This window comes from Crinia signifera, chromosome 7 (genome assembly GCF_055691185.1).
Source record: "Crinia signifera chromosome 7, ASM5569118v1, whole genome shotgun sequence".
Lineage (NCBI taxonomy): Eukaryota > Metazoa > Chordata > Amphibia > Anura > Myobatrachidae > Crinia > Crinia signifera.
This window is the reverse complement of record NC_139223.1, coordinates 35,966,942-35,977,564: the sequence shown is the minus strand read 5'-3', so window position 1 is coordinate 35,977,564 and position 10,623 is coordinate 35,966,942. Positions and strand designations below refer to the sequence as shown.

The following is a 10,623-nucleotide window of genomic DNA, read 5'->3' as shown; positions in this document are numbered from 1 at the left end:
TGCCACTTTTTTATCGCTGGCCATACACAAGGTGATTGACAGGAAGGCAGCGTTTGTGAGTGGTTACCGCCCATTTTCTGTGAGTGACAGAAAAAATGCAGGCATGTGTGAATTCATCTCTAAGAGTAAAATTATGTTTTCGGTGTATTAAATGTTATTTTATTGTGTCGGCATTAGCCAAATTATTATAGACACCAAATATTTTAATTAAACAAATGTCTTTAACCAAATAATATTACTAGCAAAAACCTTTAAGCAAAGCCACTTGCTAGCAGCGCGCTATGGATGAGTGGGAGGTAAGACCCTGTGTGTGATCATGTGCTGCTGTCCTTCTCTCCTGTCAAGGGTTCCCACAAGGGGTGATAATGAGAGTCTTCAGTAGGGACTCCTGAGCAGCTACAGCAAATCACACTGATTGTATAAAATCTCTGTTCTAGCAAAAAAAATAAAAAAAAAATCCTTAATATCAACCCTTAGAGAATCCGAAGAATCTGGAAGATTAGAAGTACACTGCAGGGCAGAAGGAGATTTATGACTGAAACAGGAGACTCCTGCAGGATGTGGGAGGGTAGGCAACTATGTTACACACAGAGTGGCCTGGCAACATACTCTACCTGCATCCCTACAATCTCTGGAGGCATCAACCTGCTTCCCGAATCAGCCCACCCTGCCTGAAGAGGCACTGAGGACCCATATACGTTAAGGTGTCCCTGATTTGAGCGCATGCTTGTGACTCCACAGTGTAGCTGGAAGATTTGGACTTTCCAATTCACTAATGTTAATGGAAACAAATTTGAAAAATGCATCAAATACATACATACCTTAAAAGAATGTTTTAATAAAGGAATACAAGTTTAATGATTTGAAAAGGAATTACATCTCTCTATCACATCGTTATGACGAGTCGGACCGGGGTCCAGCACTTTCATATTAAACCCTTCAGTTGTGGTTTTTTTTGGGGGGAGCGCTCCCCACTGGGCGAGTTTTTTATGGGGAGCGCTCCCTTCAAAAAAAACCACCACTACCTCCCTGGGTCCGGGCATCGCCGCTGCACTGTCAATCAGCGGCTGCCCGGACCTGCGCCCCCCGCACCGCCTCCCTGTCCCCGGCAGGCGGCTTGTCATAAGCCGGCGCCGGGGACTTCATTCAAAACCCGAAGGGGAGGGGGAGGAGGAGCCGGGCCGCACTGAAGCTGCCTGAGTTCAGTGATTGAACTCAGCAGCGCTGCCCAGCTGTAAACAGTGGCAATCCCGAGAATTTTCCGGGCTTGCCAGACTGGGCACTGAGGCACAGCCCGGAAAATTCTCGGGATTGCCACTGAAGGGGTTAAATTCGGGTCTCCCATTATACACAGAGTAAACCGGGTTTAACCCTTCTTATAACCAAAGTCTTATAACCCAGGTCGAATTGCGAGGTCTGTATTAGTGTACTGACGCAAACCTAGACCTTAGGTCCAAAACAGTAGGCAAAGATATTATTTATGGCCTAAAAGCATATTGTAGATGAAATATATACGTTACACAACTGTACAAATCACTGACAGAAGCTAACACTCAGAAGTCTTTCCCTCAAGTTGCATACGCTGTGTGAGGAACAGACGTCAGTCTGTCCCAAGGACACCATGTCTGAGCACACAGAGCTGAGCTGGCTACGAATGATGACATCAGAGCACTTTAACAAGTGGCAGCGTGAGCCGAGAGATAGAGTCAGAACATCTGCGTGTTCCAGCAGGTTCAAATTCTTTGGAACACAAATTCTGCTCATAAAATGCCTTTTTGAATATGATCAGCCGCTCTGGCTCATTGTTCACCGATTTCGGCAATCTCAGACGATGGAGCGTTAGAATACACACAGACGTGTCAATTTGAGGACCTTCTTTCAAGTGTCAAATGTTTTTTTTTTAATGCATCTGTGGAGACTATTTATAAAATGTGAGGTCCACAGAGCAAACGGACCTTTGGACTTTCCGCTAAGCCAGTAGGCGCAACTACCAAAGGGCCTGATTCTGAGATGACGGTAATTACATTGCTAGTTTGGACACAGCGACTGCGAGAAAATATGCGAATGCCATAGAAGGCATCGGAATTCTAGACACCCACTTCCGAAGATTCAGCATCGAATCAACATCACCAAGGCCATTCAAAATGGCCGCCTAGCAAACACATCCCTTTGCATGCTAGTGAAGGGATTTGGGCACCGGGGGGGGGGGGTGGGCATTCGGCGGGGCGGCGTTAAGGTGCTCGCTGGGCAGCAAATATATAATCTGCCTAGCGTGCCAAGCTGAATCAGACCCTAAATGTGTTTATCCTTGGATGGTGAATTAAAATAGAAATGTGGTTTGCCTTTCTCTGACATAAGTTCTGCTAAGAAGCAGACAAGATGTGAGATCCGTACTGTACTCCACCTCCAGACAATTTACCTATTGGCTCATGTAATTCAGACATGAAGATAACACTGAGCGGTAGCGTTCAGACCCAAAGCACAGAATGTGGGTCACGGTGCCCTCGCGTTCCCAGTAACAGACATATGGCTAAGTGTAGTTTGAATTCTGCAAATTTCTTGGTCTTGGGTTTATTGTCCATGTAATCTGGGGGCACCCTGCCCCTACCGCCTTCATTTATCCTTCCATAATTCGTTCTTAGCATGCAGGAGCAGCTGGAAATGGAGAAAAGCTATTACTGCAAGCAAAACTAACACAGTTTCTGAGAAATCCGAAAACTGCTCTAGGGCTGATCTTTACAGAGTGGGGCTCTGTGTGGTAGCCATGGTGCTCAGAGACAGATTTAGACTTCATGGGGCCCTAGGCAAGATTCCAGTTTGGGGCCCTCCTCCCTCAAACTATCCATAGCACTATATTTTCCATAATACCCAAACCCAAGCCACTAAATCTAACCTAACAAAACCTACTCCAGCAGCCCTAATACCCTACCCATAATACCCTAACCCAAACATCAAAACTAAATATCTAAAATCAAACTGCTACACCAAACCTAATACCCAATCCCTTATACCATAACCCACCTTCCTTCAAACAGTAGTGTCCCTTATACACATTCTGCCATACAATAGTGCTCCTTATATACATTCCGGCCACACAGTAGTGCTCTTTGTACACCTTATACCGTACAGTAGTACTAATTGAATACTTTCCAGCACACAATAGTGCTCCTTATACACCTTCTGACGCACAGTAGTGCTCCTTATACACCTTCCGACGAACAGTAGTGTTCCTTATACACCTTCTGCCACACAGTAGTACTAATTAACCCTTTGAGTTGCTTTGAGAGATCCTCAAAATATCCGCTAAAAATGCCAGCGCCGGTTGGAGCAACTGTTTTGTATTTGGATGCAATATTTAGCTAAACTTCAGTTAATTGACTTGGCTGTATTTGTATTTTTTTATACTAAAAGAACAGTCGCTGTGAGCAACGTTGGCATTTTTAGTGGATATTTTGAGGCTTTCTGACAGCAATGTTGGCACTTAAAGGGTTAAATGCCTTATGCCACACGTAATGCTACATAGAAGATTTATTTATAAACCTTTTATGCTACACAGTAATGCTCTTTATAAACCTTATACCACACAGTAGTGCTCCTTGTACATCTTAAGCCCCACAGTAGAGCCTCACTGCTTCAGTGGTGCTCCTTATACATGTATGCATTACCATATTGATGCATAGCTGCTGCTTCCAAGTAAGCAGCAGCCATGCAAGTCACCCACATCTGAATTTTACCCAGTCTGCACTGATATCACACTACTTCCAACTCTGCCCCAGGACTGGCTCTTGTCAGAGGATTATAGTGAATTAGCAAGGGAATATTAATAATCACATTATAAATTTAGGGAAAAGATATTTATCAATTCCGCATTGTGATAACTATGCCCCTTATACCCTTAAATCCAGGCACTCCGACACTGCTCTTGGCAAGGGTCAGAGTGCCGGGATTTAAGACTCATGTTGACCCTTTCACACCAAAGAAAAACCCGGGTTTTCAGCAAATTCCCGGGTTGAAAAGCTTTAACCAGGTAATTTGCAGGTGGTATGAATTGGAGTTAGGCTGCACCAGGCAAAATGACCCGGCACTCAAAAATGCCAGGTTATTGCCGGGTGGCCTGTGTGAAATGGGTATTAGTAGTAGAAAATATTGTTTACCTGTCATGCTTAGTATCAGTCTGGAATGGATTTAGTGGCCCTTCCATCCTCACCAATTCTGATCACAGCTACTGTACCAGCCATCCAAGGGGGCACAGGTACACCTGCAGGGTGGGGGCATAGGCACACATGAGTAAAAGGGGAACAGGCACAGTTCAGAAGGGAGCAGATGGGGAAGGGTAGAGGCACAGTTCAGGTGGGGGTAGAGTCACAGATGAGGAGGGGGCAGAGGCACAGATGGGAAAAGGGCCAGAGGCATAGATGAGGATGGGGAGAGTCGCAGGTGGGGGTGGGGAAAGGCACAGAAGGGGGATGGGGCAGAGATGCAGAGATGCAGATGGCACAGATGGAGAAGGGTAGAGGCACAGTTCAGAAGGGGGTAGAGTCACAGATGAGGAGGGGGCAGAGGCACAGATGGGGGTGGGAAGAGGCACATTTCAGGATGAGGAGGGTGCAGAGGCACAGATCGGAAAAGGGCCAGAGGCATAGATGAGGATGGGGAGAGTCACAGGTGGGGGTGGGGAAAGGCACAGAAGGGGGTGGGGCAGAGATGCAGAGATGCAGATGGGGAAGGGTAGAGGCACAGTTCAGGAGGGGGTAGAGTCACAGATGAGGAGGGGGCAGAGGCACAGATAGGAAAAGGGCCAGAGGCATAGATGAGGATGGGGAGAGTCACAGGTGGGGGTGGGGAGAGGCACAGAAGGGGGATAGGGCAGAGGCGAAGATGGGGAGAGGTTCAGTTCGGAAGAGGGAACAGGCCCAGATGGGGAAAGGGGTATTGTTACGATATTGTTCAGTGTGTATATCGTTTGTCTGGGAGCAGCGCCAATATTGATAATGATATAGGTGGTACATTAGATTGTATAGTGTGTACCTAGCCCAAGGCTTCGATAGACCTAAATAGTCGTATTTACGAGTATAGGAGAAAATACCAATCAGTATCAGCAGTATGTATGTAATCAGAAGTAGTTCCCTAGAGCTGACAATCACTCATATGTATTTGCACCTGCTCTTGAGTGCCCTCCAATAACACATTATGCAACACAGTACACCCAAATTCACATTTTGACAGTGTCCCTAATTCATATTCTGCCACATTACAGTGCACCCTGTTTATATTATACCACACTATCGTGCCTCCACTTCGTACTGTTACATTGATCTACTTCACATTATGTAATATTATAATGCTATCCATTACATTTTTACCAAATTACAATGAGCAATTCCAGGGGTGCGTCAAGAGAGGAGGAGACTCCTTTGCATTCACTGTCCATGTCCCCTCCTCTCAAGCCGGAAGAGCAATGGACTCTGGAAACTGGGATTACTAGGAGACCCTAGTACTGTCTGGAGTCTAGTGTGCATGGTGATCTTCCTACTGAGTATGTGCGAAACACTGGGAAAATGGACACATTTTCTCTGTGGTTTCTGCAAAGCGGCTGATGCCTACATGGGACTCCGGAGGGTAAGTATAGGTGCAGGCAGTGATGGACTTGGCCGCCTAATCGGCCCTGGCATTTGTGCGCTGGCACACACCGGGCATGCCTGCACTGTTGATCCAGGCTTGCAGGATAGAGGGGAATTGCTGCATGAGATGCCAACCTCTCTCCTGGACCTGATCGGCACACAGGGCGGGATGTATTAACATACATCGCCGCCCTTCGCACTGCAGCCGCCGCGATGCTGCCGCATATGTACTAACATATGCGGCCAGCATCGGGTTGCGGTGACGGAGACCCCCGCGATACCTGTGATGTGGGCTGCCGGGGTCTCCGTCACCTCCTGGCGGCTGGCAGCGTCCCCCTGCGTCTCCTCCTCCCAATGAAGCCGGATGTCCTCCCGGCTGTCACACCAGGGGGGGGAGGAGATTTTGGAGGACGGGAGGGGGGGGGGGGCGCGGACCTCGTACGGCGGGAGGCGAAAGAAGCCCATAGGCTTCTATAGGGTATCGCCACCCAGCCTTGCGAAAACGGGGCGGACGGGGATTGATACATAGGAAAATGACGTAAAACGGGGGTTTTACGTCATTTTCCCTTTAGTAAATCTCGCCCACAGAGAGAGGCGGCGGACTCGCAAGGACTCTGTGCACTGATCGGGAGGCGGGGCTTAAATCATGGAGTAGAAAATCGGCCCCTCTGGCATTTGCCAAAAGTGCCAGATGGCCAGTCCAGCCCTGGGTGCAGGGTTTAGAGTGTGGGACACCTGGACCCCGGGAGCCCAAATGCACATATTATAGATCTAGCAGCGCCTCCAAGGCAAAAGATTGTAATGGCCCCTATGTTTATTCCCCAATGTTGAATAAATGAATATTACACTCAGGGGCCCAGACCTGAGAGGTGCTACCTTTTAGGTCTTGGCCCCATAGCAGCTGCACTCCCTGCACCTATGGTAGCTACACCCTGTATATAGCACATGTAACTGTGACAGGGAAGGTGGCCCCTCTCAGCTCTGGGCCCCATAGCAGCTGCACTCCCTGCACCTATGGTAGCTACACCCTGTGTATAACACATGTAACTGTGACAGGGAAGGTGGCCCCTCTCAGCTCTGGCCCCATAGCAGCTGCACTCCCTGCACCTATGGTAGTTAGGGATGCAGTTTAAATCCGGGCGGTTGGGATCCCGGCGTTCAGAATCCCGACGCCGGAATCCCGACCGCCGAAATCCCGACACTTTCTCCCTCCGTGGGTGTCCACGACACCCCTGGAGGGAGAATAAATTAGCGTGCCGAGCGTAGCGAGGCACCGGGCCCGCTGCGTGGCGAGCGCAGCAAGCCCGCAAGGGGGGGCGATCCACGTCCCCCCCTTGTCAGCATTTCGGCGGTCGGGATTCCGGCGTCGGGATTTTGAACGCCGGGATCCCGACCTCCGGGATTTAATACTGAATCCGGTAGTTACACCCCTGTATATAACACATGTAACTGTGACAGGGAAGGTGGCCCCACTCAGCTCTGGGCCCCATAGCAGCTGCACCCCCTGCACCTATGGTGACTATACCCCTGTATAAAACACATGTAACTGTGACAGGGAAGGTGGCCCCTCTCAGCTCTGGGCCCCATAGCAGCTGCACTCCCTGCTACACCCTTGGACAGCAGCCTCAGTTTGATAGGAACAATGGTCAAAGATAATGGGTATTAAGCTGGCAGCAAAAGATAGGATCAAAGCCAGGGGCGTAACTAGATTTTCGCAGGCAACATAGAAAAGTTTGTAAGGGCCCCCTATTTAGCAGCTGATGGTGATACATGTATGTAAAACATATTACTTGGACAGTAAAGATGGGCCCCATAGCAGCTGTACCCTTTGCACCTATGGTAGTTACGCCCTTGATCAAAGCCTGATACAGACAATAAGACACAGAATAAGTACAAGGCAGACACAGGGCAGATACTCGGTAGCTGGAAACTTGATGACCACATTGCTGGATACATACTCTGACTAAGGAGGGCTGGGTGCCAATGGTGATACAACCCTCGGGTTGATAAAAGCACCTTCAGTATAGCCACCTACTGTAGGTTACTTTGCCTGATGCAATGACAGGATGCTGACTATGACGGGAAATAAAGCACCTGCATCTCCTATGTCTGGGAACTACTGTATATAAGAGATTAATGTGAGCTATACAGAGTGCTCCATATAGACAGGCTCTGAGTACGTACATGGGTACAGTGCAGCCTGTGGCCCTTATTATGCTCGGCTTATGTTCGGCCTACTCTTCATACCAGGCGGAAACGGCTGTCAGATCTGTGCCGTAAATAGACATTTTAGTGCCCTGTGCCACAAACTCAATTGGTGCCCCCCCCCCCCTACTCAGGACATGGATAGCGCACAACAAAAACAAAGTGTGGTACCCCCACTATGCCCATCCCCCCCACAATACATCAGCGGCCGACAACCCTGCCATCCCTCTCCCCCTGCTGACATACAGCAGCGGCCAGCAAAACCCCCTCCTTGCCCCTCCCCCATAGACATACAGCAGTGGTTCCTCCCCCCCCCCCCCCCCCCCATGCAGGAGAAGGAATACGGAGTAGCTGGAGGACATTGGTAGGGTTGACCATCGACAATGGCCATTGATGGTGATACTGTTACCAGCCATTTATGGTAAAAAACTATGTGATGGATGACCATCAACAGTTTTAGCTATCGATGCTCATCCATTTTCTTTGACTGACTGACCCCTGGGCTAATCAGAACGTGGGGAGGGGCTTCAGGACTATCGGAGAGCGGAGGTATGCTCCATATCCGGACACCTCGAGAAAAAACATCAGTTCTGTTGTGCCATCAATGGAGGGGAACCATCTCATTCTACCCCATCGATGGGAAAAGTATTCAACATTGGCCATAAACCATCGATGATTTTGAATCATTGATTGCCGATGACCATCCCTAGACAGATAGCTGCAGAGCTGGCCCCCCCCCCCCCCCCCCCCTGTAAGGTATATAATGGTGCGTCCAGCAGAGAAGGCACCAAGTGCACCGCACCATATATTACAGCCAGGGCCGCACATAGCACAATCGCAGGTGGATGAACAGTTCTCCAGCATATGTGCTGTGTGCTGCACCACCCTAGTTATAGCTGTCAGATCCAGGCTAATCTTGGCAGAAACGTGGACATGCACACAACAATTTGACATATTTACGCACAATATTATAGATCTCACTGTGCATAGAGTGTTTTCACGGATCCCCAGGTTCCCTCTCCTCTGCCTCCTCTACTGTGTCTCTCTCCCTCTCTCTGCTTGTCTGCCAGTTCTATGTTCCACTATTTTCGTGCAAGTGCAGAAATGAACTGGGGCAGTGAAGCCAATATAATGTGAGATTCATATGTCTGCTCAGTGCAACATGTATCAAGTCTAATGCCCCTTTCCCACTGCAGCTAAAAAACGGTAAATTGCAGATTTTCAGCGCAATTTACCGTTTTAAGGCTGCAGTGGGAAAGTGCCAGAGTTGAAATACCGTTTAAAGTTAAATGCAGGGCCGGCGCCACCACTAGGCAAATCTAGGCATTTGCCTAGGGCGCCGGCCACTGGAGGGTGGCATTTTGTGCCGCCCGGGTACCTGTCCTACGGCGCTGTCTATTTAAATCTGGCGGCGGAGGCAGCGGGGGTCCCTGCAGTCCATTAAAAATCACGAGCGCTATCCGCCGGGCTATGCGGAAGCGCTTCTAGTGTGAAAACTCTGGCAGCACGGCGCACGCTGATCTCAGCCAATCAGCGTGCTGCCAGTGTTTTCACACTAGAAGCGCTTCCGCATAGCCCGGCGGATAGCGCTCGTGATTTTTAATGGACTGCAGGGACCCCCGCTGCGGCGATGCCTCCGCCACCAGATTTAAATACACAGCGCCGAACGACAGGTACCCCCCCCCCCCCCCCCCCCGGCACCGTGGCGCCCCCACCCCGACTCGCCTGGGGCGCTCCGGTGCCTTGCACCGGCCCTGGTTAAATGGTAGTTCAACCTGTTTTTAAAGCAGAGTCCTACACGTTAAAATAACGTTTAAAAGGCAGTGGGAATGCCTATTAAACGTTATTTAGCCTCCAGGCAGTCCCAGTGCCTGATGAGACCTAGTAGTTCTCACTTTGTGCATGTGTAATGAGTGCACGTGCATAATAAAGAGCCGCTCATTACATATGCGCATATGTAATGAGCGGCTCATTAGTATGCACATGCACTCATTACATATGCGCAAAGTGAGAACTACTAGTTCTCATCAGGCACTGGGACTGCCTGTACCCCGCATGGACCCTGCATGGACCCCCGCTGCCTCCCCACTGCCCTGCATCCCAGTGCAGGTAAGTACAAGGGGAGGGGAGGTGGGGGCACAGGGTAGGTACAGGGGGGGGGGGGTTAGGCACTCTCTACACTTGGGGGGGGGAGGGATTAGGCAGTCTTTACAGGGGGGGGGGGGGGGTAGGCACTCTACATTTTACACGGTTCACTGCAATGGGAATGGTACTTAAATGGTATTTAAAACAGTAATCTGCTGCAGTGGGAATGCTAATACCGTTTTAAATACCATTTAAGATTACCAGTACTTTAAACTGGTCTGCAGGGGGAAAGCAGCATAAACTACGCCGTCTTACCAGGTTTACCTGTAATATGTTTCTCAGCAACTGCCTGATGACGGCTTCACTTCTCTGCCTGATCCAATGCTGTGTGTATGGCGCCACCTAGTGGTAAAAGAGCATACATCTATATTTAAAGTTTTTTTTTTTAAATTAAGCAACATGTTGACTATGGTGTCTCTGCATAGAGCAAGAAACACTGCAGGTGTAAAGTATAATGACCCGTATACACGGGGCGACGGGAGCTGCGTGCTGAGCGATCTAGTTACGCACAAATCGCTCAGCACACAGCGCTGCACCAGCGCTGCACCAGCGCTGTGTATAGGCGAATCTAGAATTATGGTAATGATCGTCCCAGACTATACAGAATGGGGGTTAGACCATGTTGACTCTTTTGATGTGTCGACATATTGCC

General features: G+C 49.3%; 1 long non-coding RNA gene across 1 annotated transcript; it reads right to left on the bottom strand.

The window, feature by feature from the left end:
* Positions 1 to 1,047: 1,047 nt before the first annotated feature.
* Positions 1,048 to 10,314, bottom strand: LOC146019419 (uncharacterized). Its single transcript, XR_014450536.1, has 3 exons — positions 10,236 to 10,314; positions 4,155 to 4,258; positions 1,048 to 2,655 (listed from the first exon to the last, which is right to left on the bottom strand). It is a non-coding gene; the product is annotated as an uncharacterized LOC146019419 (long non-coding RNA).
* Between the last annotated feature and the right edge of the window lie 309 nt (positions 10,315 to 10,623).